The following is a 22,426-nucleotide window of genomic DNA, read 5'->3' as shown; positions in this document are numbered from 1 at the left end:
CTCCTCAATTGTCACGGTTATTTCCTTCTTGCTTAGTCTAAATATGGAGCAAATAGGGTCTCACAAATGTATCAAAGCCTCTACCAAGTAGCCATTTGATTTGATATCCTTAAAATATCTGATTAATCCTAAGTGAGAGGCTACTTGGTTAATTTCACTAGGTGAAAGCAATGCGGACCACCTCTGCACCTCAATCGGTGCTACTAACATTTGTTGGACTCGTCGAGGGCGTTCCATCTAGAGACAAGAAATTGGTATCAAGTACCTTACCTATAGATCCCACTTTTCCGGTTAAACTGGAATTTAAACGTGAAAATCTCAAAAGAGGGTTAAATACCCATGGGAATATAGGGTTAGCTTATTCTTAATATGGGATTCTCTAAATGGCATTCCTTCTAAAGTTTATGTATGATGCCAATTTATCAAAACAATTGAATATGCAATTTGAAATGAAAACATGACCTAAAGGGACCCTTGGTATGTCAGGGTGGGCCTAAAATGATGTGCAATGTTATGGCATTTGTAGACACCAAATTTTGAAATAATTTGTATGCTTCGTTTTAGTGATAATTCTTATCTGTTGATTTTTGTTAATTTCATGATTTTGTTTTAGAAAGTTCGCATTTTAGTTCATTATTGTTTGTTTAGCCCTTTTAGGTGTCATTTTATTTTAGTTTTATTCATTTTTTAGTTTTTAGTTGTTTTTAGTTAGTTTTTATTCTTTTAAGTTTTAGCGTAGAATTGTTAGGAAAAAAGAGAAAAAAGAAGGAAAATATTCAAGAAGTATGCTGAGTTGTTTGATACAATGTTTTCTTACAGAAAAAGGAAAAAAAGGAAAAAAGAGAAATAAAGGAAAAGAAAGGAAAAAGGAAAAGAAAAACATGGTTTAGTGCATATTAGCTTATTTTGGAAAAAAAATGAAAAGTTTGAAAATTGAAGGAAAAGCTTTTTAGTGTAATAGAAATTATTACTTTTTGATACGTTTTAACTATTTTCAAAGAAAAGAAAAATTTCAAAAAAATATTAATTTAGGGGAAAGTTGGTTTTATTTCAGGTTACAAGCATTTTGTGATTGCATTTTATTTTTGTTTCTATTATTGTTATTATTTATATTTTATCATTTTTGCACTATTTAAAAAAAAAAAAAATTGATACGCGACTTGCAAGCTGCGTTTTTCGCAGCTTGCAAGAGAGGACCGAGCGGCTCCTTTAGCTGCAATTTCAGGAAAGATGTGTAGGGGCTTAGGTATGATACCCCATATAAATAGAAAAGAAAGAGGGGAGCCGCAGGGGGGAGATCAGAGTTGACGGCCAAAGGAAAAACAAAGACAAAACAGCTATGGGGGGATTGAAAAAACGGAAGGACGAAGAGTGTTGAGAAAGAGTGAAAGAGAGCGACCGAGAGAGAGAGGAGACGGGGTGATGGCCGAGGAATCTGGAGAGAAAAGTGAGAAAAACCAAGAGGTTCTAGGGAGAGCTTGAGGGATTTTGGTCCAAGCCAAACCAAAGTAAAGAACCACCAAGCATCGAAGGTCTCGGCGATGGGTTGCTGATGCCGCTGCTGCCATCAGAATCCACCACCACCATCTGCAAACCTTCACCGCGAAAGGTTTGAAAGAAGGCATTCTGAAACTGCACAGAAAGGAGCCCATGAGTGAGTTCAAGTTGCTGGTTTCATAGCTTTCTCTCGTTGGCATGTTTGAAGCGTCAGAGGCTGGGGTAAGTTGCATGAAATGTTTCGGTTGTCAAAGTTTCTGATTTGCATCCTTGAAGATCTTGTTGCTTGGGTTAAGATTGTGTTGGGCTGGGATAATGTGCATAAAAATCTGTTACAATAACTTCGAAGCTCTCGATATGTTTCAGCAGCCGTGCGGACAGATTTTTTTCCTTTCTCCTTTGAGTTGCTGAAGTTTTTGGTTTGTTTAACTTTGAGACTGGTTTGCTTATCTCTGGGTTGCATTTGTCTTTCCCTTTGTTTTGTCTCTAGTTGGGTGCAATGGGGTGCGTAATGGGAATGATGTTCTTTGCAAAAGAAATTTCTTTTCCAGACCAGAAACTTGCAAGGAAGTTTGTGACTTTGATGTTCCTTGAACCCAGTTCAAAGCCACCCGTCTTTGTTTTGCGGTCTGGATGCATTTAGCTATTTCATTACAATGCATTTGATTGTGCACAGACTACTTTGATCATGATAAAATGCATAATGCTAATCTGGTTTGCTTGATGAAATGGAAAGGCCGCGGCTGGGTAAAAATTGCAGAAAAACTTGCGGCACTTTGTCTCTTTCTCTCTATTGTTGTTTTTGCTGTTTACGTTCATTTTGTTGGTCAGCTTCATTTTTCTGTTTTCGATCCTGCTACGAAGTTGCGTGTTTAGTTGATGTTGGATAGGTAGAATTCTGGTTCCTTGTTGAATCTGTTTGCATGATAACTGGAAATTCTGGACAAGTCGCGGCTGAAAATTGCAGCAAAGCTTCTGGTTTTCCAGATTTGCATGATAGCTTTCTTAAGTTTTTTTCTTGTTTGGGCTTGCGGTTTTAGGAAGTTGTTGTTTAATCTAAAGCCTTCGATGCTTGGTTAAAAATCCTGATTCATTATCGATTGTCGAAAGCTTCCTAGCTTTGCAGAAATTCTTGCGGCACTCTGTCTTGTTGTTTTTCTTTATCTTGGGCGGTCATCAACTCAGATTTGCCATCTTAATCTTGCAAACAAAATTTCATGTTTTGATTTGGGTCGATAATTTCTGGTTTGATGAACTTGGTTGGATGTAGTTGTTGCTGGATATTGCCGAAGCTTTGGAAATAAAATGGAGCAGCCTTTGTTTTTTTTAGTTGCAGAATTCTAAGCTTCTACGTATGCATGCATGAAAAACCAAAAGAAGCATTTGCATTTTACCTCTCAAATCTTCCATAATGCTGATTTGGCCCAAGTATATTGCAAAACCCATCAAAGTGATCCCTCAATCTTTCTTTTCTTCTTCAATTTAATCCTAGTTTTATGAATCATTAGTTGTGTAATTGCTTAATTGTTCTCAATGGGTCAAATTCATGTAATTAATGATCAATTTGAGATGCTTTGCCCCCTCATTTTCCCTCTCCCTTCCAATTAGATCCTAAGGTGGGTGCAAGTTGAGTCGTTATTTGGCTTTTTATTGTTTTTGGGACCTTTGAAGCTCTGGAATGATTCATTTGGCCTTGATTGTGTTTGATTCATTTGGCCTTGATTGTGTTTGATTAGTGGTTGCTTTCGGGTTTTAAAGATGCAAGTTGAACCACTCTTTGACCCTTGTTTACTTTTGAATCCCTTTAGGCCATTCGATTTGGCACTCCATTTTTTAGATTCTTGAGATCTTTTTACTCGAGACCGAGTTTTGCCTGCACATGCATGGTCTATTCCATATTTAATTTCCGTTTTCGTGCTTAATTTCCATTTTGTTGTGTTTAATGGTTGTTTCATGTGATTATTTGATAATTTCAGTGGTACCTTGACCTTTTTATTATTTTGGAGGGTAAATTAGTAAGTTCACCTCATTAGGGCGTCAATTCAAGGGAGGTACACTCTATCCCTCATTTGCACTTCATTTGACCCTACGTGCTCCTATGTGTTATGTGAATATGCATGTCTATTTCGCTTTCCTTGCCTTCCTTAATTCCTTGCGTTTATTTCATTCACTTTTTACTTTTATTTAAGTTATTCGTTATGGGGTATGTGTACACCTCTTGGCTTGTAATAGATAGGGCTTGGCGAGCAATTTGGTCCATTTTTCCCTTCCCCTTTTGTTTTAATTAGTAAATGTAATAGATTCATTAGTTTGTTTGCATGCCTATGTGTTATGTGTTAATTGCTTTATTAGGCTCTTGCATCTAGTCGAGCATGCTAAGTGTTATGTGCTACGTGTTTATAAGTGATTCGCATGTCTACTCGCTTTTTATAATCATGAATGAATGTGATGGATGAATGGACGTCACCACACTAGTCCAATGCTAGTTGTGGCCCCCTTTCCCGTCACCACACTAGTCCAACGCTAGTTGTGGTTCTTTGTTCCGTTTCCACTAGTCCAATGCTAGTAGGAATTCATAGAAAGGGCTAGTCCAAAGCTAGACCCAATAGGCCGTCCCTTTTTGTTAGTGCATACTTGCCTGCTCACTACATTTTCATGCATTTTTCTTAGTTTTTATCATTTAGCATGCTCCTCTAGTCCCTTCCCTCTCACTTTAGGTTCTTGCATCTCATGCTAGGTATAGTGTACATTTGCCTGAGAGTCCCCTTAAATATGGGATATAGACGAGTGTGGCTTTTTCTAAGCCTTAGCACACTTGTATTCCCTCTATCAAAGGGAAAATTGAGTCACGATTTAGGTCTCCCCGTGCCCAACATGCATGCATTCCCTAGGATCATGCACTTTAAATCCATCCTATCATTTTATATCCTCATTACACTTTCATTTTTCCTCCCATTTGCACACGTGCACCTTTACATCCCTTCACTTGCACACATGCACTTTATGTTATTTTCACATTATCATTCTTTACTCACCTTACCTTGTAAATACATTTGCACACCTCCACGTACATCCTATTGTTTTATCACTTTTCTCACTTCACACAAACTCACATTTGCACTTTCATTACACTTTCATTTTTCCTCCCATTTGCACACGTGCACCTTTACATCCCTTCACTTGCACACATGCACTTTATGTTATTTTCACATTATCATTCTTTACTCACCTTACCTTGTAAATACATTTGCACACCTCCACGTACATCCTATTGTTTTATCACTTTTCTCACTTCACACAAACTCACATTTTCACATGACATGCATTCCACTCATTTTTACGTCATTTAGGATTATGTGTGACCTCTCCAAAGGATCATTATTGGACTTCACAATTAATGTGATTGGCACCACTCAACCTTTGAAGAGAAATTTCCCCCATGTCCCCCTAGGTCTAGGTTGCATTCATATAGTCATATCCAACATGCGATACATACCTTGGGTAGAAAAAATTAGGAAAGGTGGGGCTAAATCACGCAACTAGCCTTGGCTAGGTCGAAGGGGTGCCTTGGATTTTTATCCTTGCCTTTCCCTTCGTCAAATGTGACCCCCGATCCCTCTTTTTGGTTACGTAGACCCAAAAGTTCTTTAAAAGGGTTTATTTACTTTTTTCATTCAAAAACAAAAAATCATTTTTTGGGTGACTTGGTACACCCTAACTCTATACCAAGTGGCGACTCCATTTTCATTAAAAAACCCTTTTTCGAACTTTGTTTGGCCAAATCATCGCATTCTTAAGTCCCATGGCCTTTTACTTTTCATTTCGCACACGTTCACATGTATATCAAATACACTACTCACTCTCACATACACTCACATCCACACCACAACACACGCCATTCAAAAAGTGGGGCGCGACAGCATTAAAATGCAATAACTTGTAATTTAGACGTGCAATAACCTATCTAATTAGATGGGTTCTTAAAAGAGTATCATGCCAGAACTCTTATTTTCTAAAGTTGGTGCATGCACAAGAAGAGAAAACAGAGAGAGATTAGTACAATAAATAACACATAACAAGTTGGAGCAAGAAAATGATACAAAAAAGTAAAGTAAAGAAAGAGGGATAGAATCCCTCCCCTCGTGTCTAGTGCTCCTATTCGGGTAAAGTTGACTCTATCTTAGGTAATTTTTTATATGGATGCATGAGGTTGGATTCACTAATGCATCTAGACTCGATTAAGGTTTCAGACTCCCAAACCTTCAGACCAAAAGGTGAAGGGTCATCAATCCCAAGACCTTTAATCGGTGGTTGAGTGATCCCTCGGACATTGCTATGTGCACGTTGTGCCACGGCCACATGTCCAAGTGGATCGATCCTAATCCTAATAGGGAGGAGTGGTGTGACAACCACTAAAAAGAAAATAAAATGAGGGGTTATAAATAAATAGCGTATGCACGTATGAAGTGCTCCTTTGAGGGTAGGGATTATCATCAAATACACGTGAAGGCTTTAGGGTGACATTCCTCCACCCCCAAATGCAAAAGTGCGATAACATAAATGTAAGTAAACAAATTATTCATCACGTACACGGAAAGCGAGAGGCAATTGCGTGTGTGAAATGCAAAAATCCTAAAAAGGAAAAAAGAAAAGAAAAATGCAACCTAAACACATCCCAATGTGATATGTAGAAAGGTTATAAAAAGGAAAGGATCGACTAAATCAAATGTTCGGACTCTCTAAAAGTCTCCCCAGTGGAGTCGCCAGCTATTGCGCCCCATTTTTTAGAAAAATAAAATTACGAGTTATAAAAATGAATTTTTGATTAATTTTGAGTAAAAATGAGTTTTTAATTTTTAGAGAATAAATAAAGAAAAAGGTCTAAAATGGGACTTAAAAAGTGCGACGATTTTGCCCTAAAATAATAGTTTAAAAAGGGTTTTTGGGGCAAAATAGGAGTCACCACTTGGTATTAAGTTAAGGTGTACCAAGTCACTTAAAAATGTATATAAATAAATAAATGAAACCCTTTTTTAGACGATTTCAGGTCTTTGAAAACAAGTGAAAAGAGTTCGGGAGTCACGGTTGAAGAAAAGGAAGGCAAAGATTTGATAGAATCAAATCTAAGGCACCCTTTCAATCTAGCCAAAGCTAGTTGCGAGATTTAATCGAAAATTTTCTTAATTTAACCTATAAACTTATCACATTTGGATCTTTCTACATGGATACAAATCTTGACCTAAAAGATATCGAGAAAGTCAAAATATCTCTTCAAAGTTTAATTGGTGCAAATCACTTTAATTGTGATGTCCAAAATGTTCTCAGAAGAGGTCACAAATATGCAAAGATGAGACTCAAAGAAAAGAAGAATTATAATATATAAATATACGTGACCTAAAGGGGAGAGAATGCAATATAATGGGTATGGAGAACTAAGATTCGTGACTTCAATTTTTCTTTTTATAGAGAAAATACGAGCGTGTTAAGCCTAATAAGTCATACTCGTCCATTTCCCATATTTGAAGGGTACTCTCCTAATCTAATCAACCAAATGATCTAACCTATTTCTCAATTTCTTAAATGGAATGCAAGTCTAAATGTTATGTTTTGCGCATAAGGATAAGGGATGTACATATAGAGGAAATATCATGCCAAATGATAGGGATCCTAAAAAGTAGAAAATATGTATGAAATGTAGTGATTGTCACACAAACATGATCTAGCGCGTGGACGGTCCCTAAGAGTCTAGCATTGAACTAACTCATGTCTATAAGTTCTCACTAGCATTGGACTAATGAGAAATCGGGGAGGAAGGCCACAACTAGCGTTGGACTAGTGTGGTGACGTCATGCATTTAATATAATTAAATAAATCATGTAAAGCATAATTAAAACAAATAAACACATAATGCACATAGAGCACATAACACATAATCATAATTTCTAGATGCAAAATCCTAATGAAAGCGAGTAAATACATAAGCACACAAGCATGCAAGCACCCAAGCAAATAAATGCAAATAAGAGTCTAACTATTACATTCGGGACCCTAACTACAATCTAAGGGGGGAATTCTAAAAAAAAATAATAATCTAACTATTATATTCATCTAACTAAATATATTTTTAAAAAATTAAAACCTATCTATTACATAGGCTAGCTAAATACATGTTTTGAACACCTATCTATTACAACTTGGCATTTCAATGCCTCTCAAATAATCATCTAAATAAAATAAAACAAATGAAACTTAAAATGAATAAGAATTGACTAATTAAAAGGAAAAACAGTCAAAACATGCAATTACACATAAGACACATTGGAGCACATAAGGGGATTTAAAAATAATAAAAGAAGTTACCTCCCTTGTAATTGTGACTAAATGGGGTGAAATTTGCCCTATTTATGCTCCGAAATCAACAAAACAATTAAAGCACCAATTTAAATGTAAAGAAATGGAAATAATCATGCAATCTACCAATTAAAGCACTTTAATGAAATATAACTAATAATTAAAGAAGGAAAGTAACTTATATTTAAGAAATCAAAACTACTAGGGACCTAATTGCAAAAATTAAGAAAGTTTTGGGGGACAAATTATATTCATTACAAAATTCGGGGTCAAAATGAAAGAAAAATAAAGTTTAGAGACCTATTTGCAATTAAATTAAGGACCTAGTTGAATGAAAACTAACATTTTTATGGCCATAGTAAAAATATTCAGAAGTCCAAGGACTTAAATGCAATATTTCAATCTTGTTTTCCTAAGCTAACAGGCCATTGGGCCATTTTTTTTCTCTTTGGGCCGAAGGCTCCCTAAGCCCGATCACAAACCCAAGAAAATGGGCGGGCTAGCCTTCATTTTTCAACAAAACAATCCAACCCAATAAATGGACTTTAATCTGCCAAGCACATGTTCAAACCCATAAAAAAAATAAGCCAAAACCCAAGCAAAATGGACCAGATTTTTATACCAAATTCCAACCAAACAAACCTCAATCCAACCCTTCAACTATTTTTACTAAACCCATCAAAATAAAAATTTGCTAAAATTTATTAAAGATTGATTATACTCTAAATCCCAGAAATAATCTGCTTAAAAAAAGTATTTAAGATGTGAAAAAGAGGATTCAAACTTAATAAGGGCAGAAATGGTTCAATTGCAGAAGTTTTGGGGCCACAATGAAATTAGGCAGAATTTGGGGGGCCAAAATGTAAATTCAAAATTTTCCATGCAAAGCTGTTCGAAGCTTTGTTGCAAACCTGGAAGTTGATCATGCCCAGAAACCATACCAAAATAAATCCCAAATTTCGGATCTAAACATATGAGGCTATGCAACCTCAACTATTAACACAAGATTTCTAGTTCCAAGCACAAGCACAAGATCATGCATCATGAACCAAAGAGAGAAAAATTTCTGAAATTTTACTTCCAAATGAGTTGTAGCAAAGAGAGAAAAGGGAGTGAAGGTTACCTCTGAGGCTTATAGAACAGCAGTGTAAATTCCCAAGAAACGTGTCAATTTCGTCCAAGAACAAAAGCCAGGTTGCTACAGTCGTGCTAAGAGTTGTGGAACGAGGAGGTTTGAACTCGAATTCAAGGCATTTAGAGATGTTTTCTTGGGACGGTGTCAAGACAAAAGTTTTTCCTCTGCCACTTTGGATGTTCCAGAGAAAATAATCTCCTCAAAAGGAGGTCAATATTTGTCGAAATAGGGTGACGAACAGGGCTGTTCAGCCAACCCTGGCTCAAATTCTGCAGAACAGAATTTCGAGTAGGGAAGTTTAGGCTGTGATTTGAAGGGTTTCTGATGGTTTTCAATGAGACTCTTCAAAATGAAAGTTATTCCCCTCTATCTCACCAAAATGCAGCAAGAAACATCACTCAAATCCGATCTATAACAAAGGATCCAAGCCCCTCTGAACATAGCTGATTCACCAGCCTTTTTCTCGAATTTTCTGCACTTTTCTTTCTTCCTTCTCTCTCGATTTTCTCTCCCTTTTTGCTGTTTTTTCCTTCTTCCGCCGCTTCCCCCTTGTTCTCTCTTTTTTGTCAAGCCTCTCGTCCCTCTCCTTCTCTCTCTTGGTTTTTTTCTTTCTTTTTCCTTCCTTTCCTCCTTTCTTTCTTCCTTCCTTTTTTCCTTTCTTTCTTCCTTTCTTTCTTCCAAACTCCACAGCTGTCCTTGCCACCTAATCTCTTGCAAGTGTTGTGGTATACAAAAAGACAAAAACACATGGCTAATATTCACTCAATCCACTTAACTATGTTGCATGCATTCCACCTATTTTCTTGTTTCTTGTTTCTTTTTACTTTTCAAGGCAAAAATTTAGAGTAAACAAAAATGTTAAATTCCTTTTTGAGACTTGCCTGGCAAATTTTCATTTTATTTTGAAAAAATTGAATTTCAAAAGATTAAAAAAAATTAAAATTTTTAGTTGTGAAAATTTTCTTTTTTCGGAAATTAATGCAAAAAATGTTTTAAAAAAATGATGAACCTAATTCAATAAAAACAGCTAACTATCATTTTGCGAACTTTGGTTAAATAAAAATAAAAATAAATAAAATCAAAATTTTGGTGTCTACACTTAGTGACACGGACATCTCCACTGTCATTCAACCATTGGAGTCTATAAAGGTGTGGATGCCAAAGTGTCGGGAGTGACGCTTTTTTCAAAAGTGTTGTACTTGCCACATTCGTACAACTCTCGGGGTCGATTATAAGGCTACACACTTTGTCGTTTATGTGACAACGCGTGTAAAAGATGTTCTCCCTTTGTTGACCCTCTTCCTCCTTGGTTTGGGTCGCTAGCACCCTTCAAACTACCAATCCCAGTTGTTCATTGGTTGGAAACTCTTCACCAGAATCGGCTTCATCTTCAACCAAAGGTGGCTCCTCATCGTAGTGACTCTCATCATCCGTCACCACTTCACCACTATCAAGCATGATCTTGGTTCGTCGGTTTGGACATTGAGATGCTATGTGACCAAACCCTTGACACTTAAAGCACTTAGTATCACGGTTGCATGCTTTAGAAGTGTCACTTGCTGCCTTAGTGTCTCTCTTGGTTTCCTCGGCCTCAGCAAGAAATTTTGAAGCTCCAACCGAAGCTCCACTCAAAGCCTTTTCTTCCTTCTTAGGCAGATAATTTCTCCAGCTTGAGTTAGGTGTAGCATTGGTTGACCGTGTATTACCCCTCCTTTTGAGGTGGCGCTCCACTTTTGAGGCTTTATCCACCATGTCAGTGATCTCCACATAGTGTTGCAACTCAACAATTTCTGCAATCTCGGTCTCAAGCCACTTAGGAACCTAGCCATTGTTGCTTCTCTATCCTCTACAACATCCGCGCGTAATATAGCTATCTCCATCTCCTTGAAGTAGTCATCCACACTTCGAGAACCTTGGCTCAAGTTTTGTAACTTTTGATAAAGGTCTCGGTGGTAGTGACTGGGGATGAACCTCTCTCTCATTAATCGACGAGGTTCATTCCATGTCTCCACAGGTGGCTCTCCACATCTCCTCCGGCTAATCCTAACTTGGTCCCACAAAATGATAGCATAGTCTGTGAATTCGAGAGTTGCGAGTTTCACCTTTTGGTCCTCCTTGTAATCTTGGCATTCAAACAGCATCTCTATACGTTTTTCCCACTCTAGGTAAGCATCCGGATCGGATCTTCCTTGGAAGGAGGGAATTTTAATTTTGATTCCCTTGAGTGCATCATCATTTCTCCTTTGGTCTCTTTGAGCAAGCTTAGTCCGCCTGTCATATGTTTCGAGCTCATGGGAAGGTTCGGACTCCTCCTTAATGCTCCCTCCATGGATCGAATCACTCCTTAGTTGATGGTTCTCAAGTTGGTCCATGCGTTCATGTATTGGTTCAAGGGATTGATTCAACATCCTTTTGAACTCACTCATCAAGGCCTCCATGTTGAGTTTATTGTCAAAGGCGTGAGATTCCATGCTAAGGTAACCTGCAAGAGAGTTAGCAAAGAAACAAGTATATATTTCCTTTCATGCTCCCTTACGTGTTTACGCTCAACACTCGTGTTTCACTCAATACTATTCACTCTAAGGAGCTCACAATTAACTCTCAATGGCCTTTGTTTGCTCCCCTTGAAGAACTCAGAATTTTCTCCAAGTAGCTTCAAGATCAACTTTTCAATCACGAATTGAAAGAGAATGTGGCAAGGGACAAAACTGGAACAAGAGCAGGTTTATGACTCACTTTAAATGTTGTTTATGACTCAAATGATGTAAGGAATAATACAAAAAATAATCGACACAAGAGATTACACAAAACTCAAAAAGCTGAAATTTGAAATCCTAGAAAGACTTCTACCCGAATTGCCCTTTTTTCTGGAATTTTCTGGAGCTGTTTTCGCGCTGAATTTCTGGCAATATTTATAGGGTATTTGGTGATTTTGGAGTGTTCAAAAGGTGTGAATCTCAGTCCTTAAATTTCAGCTAAATCGGGTCACAATTTGGTGTTCAACCGATTCAAGAAACAAGGCTAAGTTGGTTGGGATGGGTCAAGATAGTTTATGGCGAGTTTACGAAACTGAGGAGATGTTTTAGGGAGATGGTTAGGTCAGTTGAGGTAATTTGAGGGTGGTTGGGTGTGTTTTGGATTTGGTTTTGATGGGTTTCCTGGCCAAATCTAACTCACGAAGAATTTGTTCCAAGGTTGGACTCGTTCAAGATTTGGAAACCTAGTTTTTTTTTTTCTTTTACTTTTACCGAATTGCTTTCTTCTTTTTTTTTGTTTCACTCAAGCTTTGGTTTTTCAAGAAACAAAATTCAGGTCCAAATATTTTGAATTCAAGATCAAAGTCCAAGATTGGTCAAGAAGAGATTGAAAGTTTCTTCAAGTTTCAAGAAAGCCTAGTTCTTGAATCAATGTTTCAAGAACTTCCAAATCAGGTTTTGGTGATCCAAGAACTTCAAGAATTTTGTTCAAGAAGCTCAAGAACTTCCCAAAATACGTTTTGAAGTCCAAGTTTGGCAAGAAATAACACAAAAATTCAAGGAATAATAGCACAACAGTTTTGGCAACTTCCAAAAGAAATTCCAGCAACTAACCACAACAACTCGAGGTACGAAACTCCTTTCTTTTACTCTAACAATTCTAACACAAAACCCAACAAATTCAAGGATGAAAATTGCTAGGAATTTATGCGAATTAAACTGGAAAATTCGAACAGCCGCTAGAACCAACAAAGCAACTTCGAACTTGACAAAGAGATTTCTCACGACACAAAACAAAACCCTAATGACCTAGTTATGAATTTATGAGATAAAAACTGACTCAAAAAAAATAAAAGGGATATAACGTGATACCTCTTTTAACCTAGCTCTGATACCAACTTGTGTAGATGGAACTTCAAGGTTTTCAAACTCAAGTTCATTGCTAGCATTCATAGATACTTCTTCAATCAATGGTGGCCTAGAAGGAACATCTCCTTTATTACCATCGGTTGACACATGATTAAGTTGCTCAGAGTATGAATTCAGCAATTGGCTAATTTCCTCCTTCATAGAATCAACCCAGTTTTTAGTCCAACTTCGGAAATCACCCTTTGGTTCATGAGGCTTCGACTCAATCTGAGAACTTTTAGGCTTCATGGCTTGATTGTCACGACATTCCTTAGATGAATCTCGTTTGCTTGAGGATGACCTCGACTTAGATGCTTGACAGAAACTTCTTTGCTCCTTCTCATACTCATCACAAGTACGCTTATATTGTTCGTATACACACAAAGCACGGTAACGTTGCATCTCCTCCCGAAGTGAACAAAACTCATGTTGTGAACTAGACTGCATGGAGTTAGAGTACTTGGAAATAGTTCGCTTGGAACCCCTCCTCCTGAGTGGCTCGTTCTCCAAGCATTCTTGATTATATGAGTGAGATGCAACTCCACTAGGCATGATTACGTGACCTGCAAAAATGGTTAGCAAAGAAAAGAATTTCCTCACAACACACCCTCACCTGTTTGCAAGAATCAAACCAATACAATCCAAAAATTTCAAGAAACACCCAAACCAACTACAAGACCCAAGAACAACAAGAAAAAAACACAAGGTATGTAAAAAAAATTTTTTTTGGATGAACAGTACTGCTACAATAGCGACCGATGAATAGTACTGCTACAGTGCCGTGTACAGAACCCCCCTCCCCCGATGAACAGTCTTTTTTTTTTTGTTTTTTTTTACGACTCAACACAAAGTTACGACTTCACTTGGAAGAAATTTAATGAGAGTTAAACCCTTGAAAAACCTGTTTCCAAAAACTTAATCACACCAAGAAATTTCAACCTTGATCAATCTAGGGGGCAGGTTAGACTCAAGCGATAAAATAAAAAATAAATAAATTTTTTTATTTTTTTTTAAAATCAAAAGGCGGCTAGGGTTTTGGTAGAAAAACAAGAAAAGAAAAAGGATATTAACCTGAATCAAGAGCTGAAACTCTAATACCAGATGATACGAACGTCACCAACTTGTGACGAAACCCGTAAGAGACAAGCCTCAGGATCTAGGGAAGCAAATAGCGCGCTTGAATGGAAGAACCTTGTGTTGGAATGTATGCCCTAAAATAATGATTTTGTTTAATACATTCCTTATTATGTTTTGTATTTTAATAACTTCTTCTTTATCTGTTAAATGCTAGATATAACTGATAAAGTCCTTAGAATACTAACTAATGTGATGGTGGTCACAAGTGTTGATGATTATGGGATATCAATCACATTTATAGTAATATTCTTAAATTTCCCTAGTCATAATACTAATGAGATAGGACATCATTAGTACGGAAAGACTAGTACACAATTAGTCTCTACTTAATGTAAGTAGTGGTTGTTCTCATCAACCATGGTATATAGATACCTAGGTTAATGTGTAGATAATTTGTAAAGTACAAATACATTGGAATAATCTGCTTAGAGATCCCATTAGTGTGAGGACCCGTAAATTTTCTTTATTTTATTTTATTTTATCGCATGCATTTTCTTCATTTAACCCCTATGATAGTGATTTTCCAGAGATTTTTATAAGTGAGTATAGGTTTTACACCATTTTCATAGTATAAATTAGTTCGTGATAAGTTTGAAGTGCGTTGTAGACGTGGGACCCGCTAGTGCGTTAAGTGCGATAAAATTTTGACGACTAGGTTAAGTTTCATATTGAGGGATATTATTTTACAAGATACTAGGGGATGATTAGAGATTAGTTATCTAGGTTAAACTTGGTAGACAAAGGGATAAGAATAAACTTAAGAAAGGCCAAGTGTCATGAAACCATTGGATGGAAATTTTGACCAAATTTCTTTACCTTTACTAAATATCAAATCTTGACCAAAATCATCTTCATTTTCCTTGTGCCTTGGCCGAATATAGAGAGGAGAGAAGTGTGAGAACCCTAAAATTTTCACACATTCTCCGCATTTTTCTTGTTTGTTCTCACTTCCCTTTTAAAATGAAAATTTGCTAACCAAGTTTTCTAAGGAAGGTTTTCATTATAAATGTGAGCGTGTGGTTGTGTATATTATGTGTATTGGTGCGAGATTATATATATATCTTTGTTGGAAGTACGGACGAACGCGGCATGTGAACTTGGAAAGAAAAATTTCTGCTGAAAATGTTTTGTACCAAATCCGGCCGCAAATCCGGCCAGTTCTTGGCTGGATTGTTGGCCGGATTGCTTGAGGGATTTGAATAAAAACTTTGATCCGCCACTGCCTAGAATCCGGCCTGGAATCCGGCCGGATTGTGACGTCACCTCCGGCAGTCAACTTTGACTGGCTGCTTTTTCTTCATTCTTATCTTGTTGTTGGCTGAAATATCTTCATTTTTGCTCCTTTCTTGACCGGCTGTCTTGAGAGAAAAACCAAGAAAGCTCTTCATTTTCTAGTTTCAATTTTTTCCTCAAATCTTGAGTTTTAACCGGTGGAATTACAAACTACTCCGTACAAGTGCTAACTAAGAAGGATTGAAGGTCTTGGTGGAGTTATTTTTGAAAGGGAAGCTCTAAGTTGCTAGCTTTCTTGAGTTTGAGGTAAGTGGGATAATAAAGTATCTATTGCTTTGATAATGGTAAATTGGTGGTTGGTAGAGGTTAGTTATGCTATGTTGTAGAGGATTTCATGATTTTAAGTAAAGTTGGATCAATTTCTGATTTATTGGGGAATTTTCTGATTTTATAAGATTAGTGTTAGTTGATCATGGAATGATAGCTTGATGTGGTATAAAATGAAGCTTGTGCATATTAATTGTGGTTAATTGTGAAAATTTCAGTAGTTGTGCAGAAATTCCGGTTTTAGGGTTTAATTTGGGGCTTTCTTATGGTTGGTTCTTAAGTCCCTAATTGGCTTTGATTGAAGGGGGATTGTGGTCCTAATCGGATGTGTTTTATTGTTTATGACTCGTATGTGTGATTGTGGTTAATTGCTATGAGAATTGGTTGTTGATTGTAGGGTGAAAGTGAAGAATTTAGGGGGAAATGTTGCCCGTTTATTTTCTTGTAATTTGAGTGAGTTAAAGTGGATTTGGAAAGGTGATTTTCGTGTCAAGTTGGACGTACTTCGTTGAAAACTACTTCGGTTCTCTCGAAGGGTGTTCGAGGAGTACATTTCTATTTGAACTTATATATTTCCGCTTGGTGAATATCACGACCGTTTTACCATTTTAAAACATAATACCTCTTCAGTTTGACACTTCAAATGTTTACTTATTTTTTGCCAAAATAAAGAGGTATGAATTAGGGTTTTCTCGGCCACGAGAAAACTACTCTCAAGTGAGGTTTTTAATGTGAAATTAAGGTATTTTGTCCTCCTTTTCGCATGATTTTCATCAAGACATTTGTTATATAATATCTACTTGAATATATGTTGATTTCGAGCTACATAAATGATTTAGAAAAATATTTCTTTAATCTATCTAGCTGGATTCTGATTTGTCTTTGGTCCAAGTGTTTTCCGTTGGAATTTTCTATAACCCTTTTAGTTTAGTTTTGTGTTTGATTTGTGAAACCCTTAGTTATTCCCATCCTCAGGTCCAAATGCCCTCTTTTCACTTTTAAAGTCATCTTTATACATTCTTCGCGTCGTTAGTCAGATTTTCTTTGATTTCACCTAATTGTTTTGCTAGATGAACTGTAATATTCTCTCTTGCTTAATCTTAGGTTTCTTCGGTGACTGAGGTTATTATCCGGAGGGATTTTTTGGACGTTATTTTGCGTACATAGGTGAGTATTCCTTGTTTGTTATATTTTCCTTGACTTCATGGCTTGTTGTTCTCGTTTGATAATGTGTTAAGTACTCTCAATGATTGCCAAAACGAGTTTTCTAGGCGAGTGTGTACTTTATCGCACTCGACCTAAATGAATGTGAAATTTTCAATGATTTAATAATTGAAACGTTACTTGTGCATGAATGTAAGCCTTTTGACTGAACTGGGCCCTGCCCTTCGTTACCTGTCGACTCGCGCCAGAAGTGGACTCGGTCGGGCGATTTGGTGACCCTGGGTGAATGTTTGGTATACTCGAGTATTACCTTGTAGTCTGGTGGAGTCCGGCCAATGTCTGGAAGGGGGTGAATGAAATGAATGAACGATCGGTATTGTAAATGAAGGGTTTTTACTTACAAAAAAATGCATTTTCAAATGATTGGAGGAATAAGGAAATGAAAGGAGAATGAATGAATGAATGAATGAATGGCTCCTTGTGAGCACGTATCCTTTTAATGAATGTGTTATTATCGCTTCATATTGTAAATGTTTCTTGACTTATTGTTTGATTATCGCTTTCAATGGGCTTATCGTTTGATTATGTATTCGGAACCTCGCTGAGCGCTTATAGCTCATTCCTTTAGTTTTGTTTTCCTTAACAGGGGAAGGCGAGCAAGGACGAGAGCTCTGTATAGACCAGCCTAGTCTAGTTCTTTGAATTTTTGTACTGGTTCTCGCCCTAGCGTTTGGCACGGGTTGGATGTATGAAAAATTGAGAACCTTTGTATATTTGAGGTTGTACTCCCTTTTGAGATAGAAATGTATATAAATTTTGCTTTACGTTTTGGATTGTTATTATGCTTGTTCTTGTGGATTTATTTCAGTTTTACTTGAGGTGACTGAGTCCCAGCGAGAGTTGGGCAGGCGGTCCGCCAAACCCTTTGGTTCGCCTTAGGGGAAGGTGGGGCTGTCATAAGAAGAGAGAAAAACTATCATCTTGTTCTTCAAATCTAAGCCCAAATCTTGAGTTCCAACCATTAGTATCTCAAATTACTCCATAGAAACTTCTTGCTAGAAAGGATTAAGGAGGTTGATGGAGTTGTTTTGAAAAGGGAAGCACTAAGCTATCATTTTTCTTTGGATTTTAAGGTATTTTGCCAAGAACTTCCTCTTTATTTCAATTAATTGTTAATTAGTGGCTTATAGTTGTTATAGATGTTTTATGGAAGATTTCATGGTTTGAGCTAGAGTTATGTTAAATTTCAGTTTTATGGTGTAATTTCTGCTCACATGTGAAGTGTAATGGTTGGTCATGATTTACTAGTTTTGATGTATGGAAAATCATGTGTTTAGGTGCTAGTTTACTTAGCCTAAAGAAATTTCTGGTTGGTTTGCATAAATTCCAGCTTAGGGTTTTCATTTGGTAGTAATCTACCATGTTCTGACCAGTTTCATTCGGCCATGATGGAGGCCGAATTGGGCTTAGCTTAAAACATAAAAGTTGTAGGAAATGATGTTTTATAGCTGCCTGTAAAATTTCAGCTCAATCCGAGCACTGTAGCTTGTGAAATGACCGAAATACCCTTGACTGCCCACAAGCCTTGTTTCACGGACAGTTTTCTGTCCTCACTGAAATTTCGATTTTTGACCATGAAAATGCATTATTTGGCTTTGGAGGTCTTCATAAGAAATGTAGGTATATGTCTTGGCTTTGAAACGCCATAAGATTTGTTTCAATCCGATAAGTGTAGCTTCAATTGTGGTTGTTGTGCCGAAAGGTGTGTTTTATAGTCTATGATTTGTATCTGGTTGATTTGAGATGAATTGGTGTTGATTGTAGGATGGAAAAGTAAGGAAATGTAGGGGAAATGCTGTCCAAATTTTGGGAATGTTGGATTTCTTCGAGTTTGGTTTGGTTTGGGATATATATAAGAAGGGCTTTTGGGGTTGTTCGAGCCCTAGGTATTCATGTTATCTTTTCGTCCCAAAATCATGTTTTGTCCCCTTGCATTAGTAAGTATTTGGTGAGATCTACGACTTGTAGTTGAGCCTCATTTGTGCATTGTATTTACTGGATTTGTTGCTGTGGGAACCATAATTGTTTACCTTGGTTATTCTAGGGTTTCTTGGTGATTTGAGCCATACTTTGGTTGAAACTTTTGAAGTATCCTTGCTTTAACTGGTGAGTGTACCACTCCCCTGAATTATTGCTAAATTGGTTATCTGTACTTGCAAATTGCTATTTGAATGTCTTTACCGACTGTTTATTTTGTATGAGACGAGGGTGTACTTTATCACACTCGTTTCTCTTGCTTGTCTACTAGTTCCTATATCAATTTGAACTTATTATCTGAGCCTGTTATGATGTCGTTTGGAAGTGTATCCAACGACCTTCCTGTTAAACCTGAGCTCAACCTCATAGGGAGTCAATTGAATCGAGCCAGCAAGGACTTGGTCGAGGAAATTGACAATCCATGGGTGCCTGTTCTTGGGAAATCTTTGGGTATTGGAGACTCTGAATTTCCGGTATACTCGAGTATTACCATTCCTGTTCCTGTTTGGCGTTCGGGCCCGGTAAGGGGTATGCTTGGTGAACGGGATTTTGGCGTAAGTGGGGTCTACGGACATGAGTGTTTCATTAAACATTGACGGAGGGTCAACGAGGCTGGATCAAGTATTGCAACTGGGATTTGGCTCCTGAGAGCCACCTGTATCCTTTAAATTGTGGTGTTCATTCATTTCTCTTATTTGATGTGTATATGTGCCCTAAAAGTGTTTTCTCATGATTTCTACTATTTATACTTGGAGCTATTAGACATCTGACAGGAACTCTCTATGTTCGAACCATGCGTTCGACACTTAATCCAAATCTTTTGCGTCCAACAAATGTATCCGAAAAGAGGTCAGAATGTTCCAATCTTTGCTCTCAATTTATCGGATGGCCGATAGATGAGATGCGTCCAATCCTTGCATTTGACAAGTATCGATATCTTCTATTTGTTCTTGACTTGCTTTCCTTCTTATTCCAAAGGATTAAGAACCTGCTCTCACACATTTCTCAGATAAAATCATTAGTCCAAATTATCATTTTATTTCATTATCATCAAAATCAAGGATTGATCAACCTAAATTTTCAATCTTCCCCTTTTTGATGATGACAAACAAAATGATGATTTCTTTACTGAAATAAACTCAAATAAGCTCCCCCTAAATACAAGCCCATTATACAAAGAAATATCATTTAAATTTCTTCCCTGTTTGACATTATCGAAAAACAAATAAGCATAAAGGGACAATGTCAATGAAGAAGAAATTTCAAGAAACTCCCCCTTTCTTTTACAAGTCATGAGCCAATTAAAAAATATTGAGGGTTATCAAGATCAAACAATTATATATTCAAATTCATCATTTTGAAAAACATATTCACACATAGGACATATATGAAGAGAACTTCAAAACAATTAGATATTCCAAATCCATGTGTTTTATTCTCACAAGAGTACAAACTAGGATACAGATCAATCAAGCATTCAAATATCACCTATTTGCCTCATACACAATTTGAGGTAAGAAAGTGATGTGAGCAAGAAAGCTATCTAAGTGTTGATCACATTGCTAGAGTTCGAGTATGGATCATGTGTTCGTGTCTCTAGGGTTTTCAAGCTCACAGTTTTGCAAGCCAAGCTTTCAAATCAAGACGTTGGTGATGGATCCGCCATAAACCCTAGTTTGTGAAGATCAAGGAGCAAATCTAGTTGCTAATTTGGTGCCATTTCTTTGCTAATTTGGTGTCATTTCTTTCAGTTAGTTTTCTTAGCTAGTTAGCTGTTTGTGTTGAGAATAAATTGGGCTAGCTTGCATGTAAGTTGGAACCCTTCTTGTTGTTTAATAATTGGAGTCGTTTGGGCCCTTTATAAGGAGTATTAAAACCGGCCAGCTTAATGTTAAGTTGGGTCTTAATTAGCTTCTTAGTTAGTTAGTTAGGTGGTTTAAGTCCTGGCCCGTTTAGATTGCAACTTGGCTATAAATAGCTGACTTTTAAAAGATTAATGGAATGAATTGGTGAATTTTTTCAGCAATAGTTTCTTGAGTGAAACAATTCTTTTGGCTTCTCAAAGCTTCTTTTGAACATGTTAGAGTAGTTTCCAAGGTGCTCTTTGATTTATCAATTAAGTAGTTACCTTGATTGTGGCATCATCCACCAATCTTAACGTTCTTGAGCTGTCCCTGTACATTTTGATTTTCTACTACCCAAATCTTGGTATCCATTCTAGTTATACTATGTGTAACGTCTGAAATAGGGCGTAGAACATATCAACTGGCATCAGAACTAGTTGAAGGTATCAAAGTTATTTTTTGTGTTTCTTGTCCGTGTCTTTGTCATTCTTATTCTAGAGTTTTTAGGGTTTTGAGTTTTGAGTCCAAAAAAAATTTGTTACTGTGCATCCGTTGTTATTGTTCATTTGTGGTTACTATTCATTCAAAAAAAAGGAATTCCTATTTGTGTGCTATCTTTCTTGTGTGTTTTTGTATCTAGTTCAATAATAAAAAAAAAATCTGCTGTCCAAGTTGTTCTTGTAAAAATCCAAAGGTTACCTTTAGGGTTTCTTCACTCTTTGTGTTGTTTCTTGGGGTGTGTGGGCTGTTGGCAATTGATTCTTAAAATATTGAATCAAGATTGTGCATTTCTAGAAGTTCTTGATTGAGTAACAATCAATCCTGAAGTTTCTTGAAACCCTGAATTCTGTTTCTTGAAGTTCTTCAAATTCTTGGAGAAAAACTTAGCTGTCCATTGGTGTTTCTTGAATCTTTCTTGAGATTCTTGAATTTCTTGATCAAAGTCCAGCAACTCTTGAATATCTTGAAGTGTTATTTGGTCTTTTTGGAATCTTGATCAAAAAGTCCAATTGGGTTCAAGCAACTAGAGCAAAATCCAAGTTTTGTCGAACCCTAGTTCTTGAAGTTCATGGCTGTTCATGAAAGAAAGAAAAAAAAAGATGTAGCCATGATTTGATTTTCCAAAACACTCCAAAATACTTGATAGTTGTGTTTTGGAAGCTTAAAATTTGGTTGGACAAGAACTAAAACAGCTGCCCCTTTGTTTTTCCAAGTTCCAATCAGATTCACTTTCCAACTTGCTTGTTTGTCCACCATTGTCCTAAATTTGTTTTGGAAACAGCCAAATGGGAAACTAAATCCTCGTGCCACAAGGAAAAAGGGGTATTTCTAGAATTTTTACCCAATTTCAAAGCTCACACATATAAATTTCGTTGTTGAGTCATTAGGTTGTAGCCTAGTGTCCGTTTCTTCATCCTTGTGCAATCGGGTTCTGCCATTTCTTTCACTCATTAATTCTAGAAAAATTCCAGCATATTTCCAGTACTTGTATCATCCAATATTGAGTCATTTTGTCCAATTTTCAGTCCTGATTGTTTGTTACTTCATAGAGTCTTGAAACCCTAATTCTTGCTGCAATCTTGGGGACCAATTGATCGGTTGATTCGCCTTGAGGAATAACTCTAATTTCTTCAAGAGGAGCAAGTAAGAGCCTTAACAATCTGTTTTGGTGAGAACATATAAAAATTTGAGTGATACACGAGTGATTAAGTGTAAACACGTGAGGGAGTGAAGTGAGGTAAATTTTCTTTATTGTACTAACCTTTCTTGCAGGTCTACCTAAACATGGATGAAAGTGAATCAAAAGTTGACCTTGT

Source organism: Coffea eugenioides, chromosome 11, assembly GCF_003713205.1.
Source record: "Coffea eugenioides isolate CCC68of chromosome 11, Ceug_1.0, whole genome shotgun sequence".
NCBI classification, from domain to species: domain Eukaryota; kingdom Viridiplantae; phylum Streptophyta; class Magnoliopsida; order Gentianales; family Rubiaceae; genus Coffea; species Coffea eugenioides.
Note: the sequence above shows the minus strand (reverse complement) of the source record.